Here is a 4,329-nt window from a genome sequence, read left to right as displayed (position 1 = left end):
AGATCCCAGTAATGTATTTTTGGTGTTGCTTCAATTGCCCGGGGGATCCTCCTCATAAAGTATTCTCCCAGGCCAATTTCTTCAAGTGTTTCCCCTGCACTCTCTCCAAGAATCTTTATAGTTTCATGTCTTAAGTTTAAATCTTTTATCCAGTGAGAGTCAATTTTTGATAATGGTGAAAGGTGTGGGTCCAGTTTCAGTCTTCTACAAGTCACCAGCCAATTCTTCCAGCACCATTTATTATACATGATCTATGTGTTTATGATTTAATAAATACATAAATAATTAATTAAAAAAATAAATAAAAAATAAACATAGTACCTTATCTATAATAGGCACTCAAATAGTTTTTAAATAAAATGAAAATTACATTGAAAGCAAAAAAAGGAAATATATAACAATAAAATACTGAGAAAATTCTCAAATATTTGGAAATTAAGCCACATAGTTCTAACAAAAGGGCCAAAGATCATATGACAAGTAAAATTAGAAAATAATCTGAATAAAATAATAACATAAATGTGTGAGATGCCTCTATAGTAGGTCTTATCTTAGAGTACAACTTAAAGGTTTAAATGGCTATATTATAAGAAATGGAGTCGGCTAAACAATGGTCTATGATTCTATTTTAAGCTAGGGGAAAAAAGAGCAAATCAAAACCAAGATTAAAAATATAAAAATAAGACAAATATAAGAATGGAAATCAACAAAAGGGAGACAAATAACATAAAAAGTCAAAATGGTGGCTGGGTGCCTGTGGCTCAAATGACTAAGGTGCCAGCCACATACACTTAAGGTGGCAGGTTCGAATCCAGCCCAGGCCCGCCAAACAACAATGATGGCTACAACCAAAAAATAGCCAGGCATTGTGGTGGGCACCTGTGGTCCCAGCTACTTGGAAGGCTGAGGCAGGAGACTCACTTGAGCCCAGGAGTTGGAAGTTGCTGTGAGCTGTGATGCCATAGCACTCTACCCAGGGGGACAGCTTAAGTCTCTGTCTCAAAAAAAAAAAAAAAAAAAGTCAAAATTGTGTTTGCTTCAGCAGCACACATACTAAAATTGGAACGATACAAAGATTAGCATGGCCTCTGTGCAAGGATGACACACAAATCTGTGAAGCAGTCCATATTAAAAGAAAAAGTCAACATGTAACCAATCAATTAAAAGTTGACTCCCTTGCTCTGCACCTGTGGCTCAAGTGGCTAAGGAGCCAGCCACATACACCTAAGGTGGTGGGTTCGAATCCAGCCCAGGCCCACCAAAATAACAATGACAGCTGCAACCAAAACAAATAGCTGGGTGTTGTGGCGGGCGCCTGTGGTCCCAGTTACTTGGGAGGCTGAGGCAGAAGACTCGCTTGAGTCCAGGAGTTGGAGGTTGCTATGAGCTGTGATGCAATGGCACTCCACCCAGGGGGATAGCTTGAGGCTCTGTCTCAAAAAAAAAAAAAAATTGACTCCCTTAAAATATTAGTAAAATTAAAAAATCCCTCTAAAGAAGATCAAAAAAGAGAGAAGATATAAATCATCAATATCACAAATAAAAGAGAAGACATCACTACCGATCTTACAGATATTATACAATTTTCTACCAACAAAAAAATTCAACAAGCTAGATCAAGTGGAAAAATCCCTTGAAAAATACAAACAACCAAAGCTTGTTCACAAAAAATCAAATGTCTTTAATAAAGATTTTATCTGTGAAAGAAATTAAGTTTATAATAAAAATCTTTACCACAGGCCAGGCATGGTGCCTCATACCTATAATCTTAGAACACTGGGAGGCCGAGGCTGTAGGATTACTTAAGCTCTGGAGTTCAAGACCAGCCTGAGCAACAGTGAGATCCCATCTCCACTAAAAATAGAAAAAGTGGCTAGGCATTGTGGTGAGTGCCTGTAATCACAGCTACTTAGGAGGCTAAGGCAGGAGGATCGCTTGAGGTTGCTGTGAGCTAGGCTGATGGCATGGACTCTAGTCTGGGAAACAGAGTTAAACTCTGTCTCAAAAAAGGAGAGAAAACAGTCCTGAATATTCATACGTAAACAAATGGACTACTCTTATCTCACATTATATGCAAAAATTAGCTCAAAATAGAAAATGACCTAAATATAAAAGGTAAAACCATTAGAATATCTGTTAAAAACATAGAACAAGACCTTTGTGACTGGGGTTATGAAAATATTTTAAACGAGGCTAGGTGCCTGTGGCTCAAGCCGCTAAGGCGCCAGCCACATACACCTAAGGTGGCGGGTTCGAATCCCCAGCCCGGGCCTGCCAAACAACAATGAGGGCTGCAACCAAGAAATGGCCAGGCGTTGTGGCGGGCGCCTGTGGTCCCAGCTACTTGGGAGGCTGAGGCAGGAGACTCGCTTGAGCCCAGAAGTTGGAGGTTGCTGTCAGCATGATGCCATGGCACTCTACCTAGGGGGATAGCTTGAGGCTCCGTCTCAAAAAAAAAAAAAAAAAAAAAAGAAAATATTTTAAATGAGATGAAAAGCACTAACCATAAAAGAAAAAAACTGATAATTTAGGCTTAATGAAAATTAAAATTAAACATTTTTTGCCCAGCAAAAGAATATCTTTAATATGAATATGTAAGCCACAGACTGAGGATGAAAATAATTTTAATACATATATCTTATCTGACAAAAGACATGTATCAAAATACATAAAAAATTTCTAAAATCAAGAAATAGTTTGAAGAACACCTGACAGAAGAGGTGTATAAATGGCCAGTAAATGCATGGGAAGGGTCCCAACTTCCTTAGTTATGAGAAATGCAAAATAAACCCACAGTGAGACACCATTATATACTAATTAGAATGCTAATGAGAGTTACATGGACCAATTAGAACTCTCATACATTGGGATTGGGATTGTAACATGGTATAACAGGGTGTACCATTGGAGAGTGTAACATTGGAGAACTCTAAAGTTAAACACTCTGGAGAAATGCTAAGTTAAATATAAATTTACTCTTGGCTCAGGAAGGAAAGGGGATGGGGGAGAAGAGAGAGAAAACTGAAAAAAAAACACCAAACTGTCTATCAACAGGAGCATGAGAAGCATAGTACATTCATACAATTGAAAACTACTCATTAGTAAAAGGAACAAACTACTAATGCACCAAACTGAACACAGTGAATTTCAAAACCGTCAAATGAACAAATCTAGACACAGAGTTGTAACTCTGTAACAGGAGGCTGCATAGTGTACATCATCTACAAGAAATTCAAGAACCACAAAAGCTCGTCTATGGTGGTAAAAATGAGAACAATGGTTGTTTCTTGGTGTGAGAAAGAATTGCCTGGCAAGGAGCCATGAGAACACATTCTGGGATGATAGAAATGATTTATATCTTGTTTTGAATAGTGTTTATATAGTATATGAAATTGTCAAAACTCAGTGAAAGAATACTTAATATCTATGCATTGTTTATGTTAATTATACCTTAAATCCTATTACAGTTTATAAATTACATGTTATACTTTAAGAATGTTAATTTTTTAAAAAACCCATAGGATTTCGCTATTTTTACTCAGAAGTTTGTTCTCATTTTGTTCTGATCATCCCTTTATTTTGAACATAAGGCATAACTGATTGTTCTCCGAATTCTCCATTAACCTCTCACCAAAATTATTACAAAACTGACTCAACCCAAAGGAATAATAGCATGACAAAAATGGTGTGTGAGATCATTATTTTTACATCTGTGTACAGGTGACTGAAATAAAGAAAGATGGAGAAGATGCTTTCATCAAATGTCCAGCATGTGCATACACAGTGTCTGGACACCAACATGGTGGAGATGCTGCCATTACACTATGTGGTGCCCTGGTTCTTTGGTGACCCCCAAAGAAGTCCTGTGTCTCCTCCTCTTGAATCTGAGCTGGCCCCATGACCAATTTTGACCAATAGAATAAGGAAATGGCCCTGGCAGCTTCTGCTTTTGTACTCTTGAAAGCCCTGAGCTGCCATGCAAGACATCTGGCTACCCTGTTGGAGATACCACATATAGAGGCCTTGGGGAGACGCCATTTGGGAAGGGAGATGTCATGAGTGACATGGAGAGGAAGGGAAGAACCCAACAACAGGAAGAGCAATGACCCCAGCAGAGTCACTAGAAACAGCTCCCACCATTGGAGACTCCCTAGTGGAGGCAGCAGATATGGAAGTAAGGAAACATCGTGGACATTCTAGCCCTGATAGACGTGATGATGTGGAGCAGAGAAGACAGGAGTCATCTCTGCTGTTCCCCATCTGAATTCCAACTCACAGAATAGTAAGAAATAATAAAACAATTGTTGTTTTAAGCCAGTACATTTGGGG

The 4,329-nt window shown here is 38.4% G+C and overlaps 1 non-coding gene across 1 annotated transcript; it reads left to right on the top strand.

Annotated features, from left to right (window-relative positions):
* Positions 1 to 1,029: 1,029 nt before the first annotated feature.
* Positions 1,030 to 1,133, top strand: LOC111725757. The gene has a single exon (XR_002773742.1). It is a non-coding gene; the product is annotated as a U6 spliceosomal RNA (small nuclear RNA).
* Positions 1,134 to 4,329: the final 3,196 nt, after the last annotated feature.

The sequence above is a fragment of the Otolemur garnettii genome, unplaced genomic scaffold, assembly GCF_000181295.1.
Source record: "Otolemur garnettii isolate 467f Iridium unplaced genomic scaffold, OtoGar3 scaffold00002, whole genome shotgun sequence".
Taxonomy (NCBI): Eukaryota; Metazoa; Chordata; class Mammalia; order Primates; family Galagidae; genus Otolemur; species Otolemur garnettii.
This window is presented reverse-complemented; position numbering and strand designations above follow the sequence as displayed.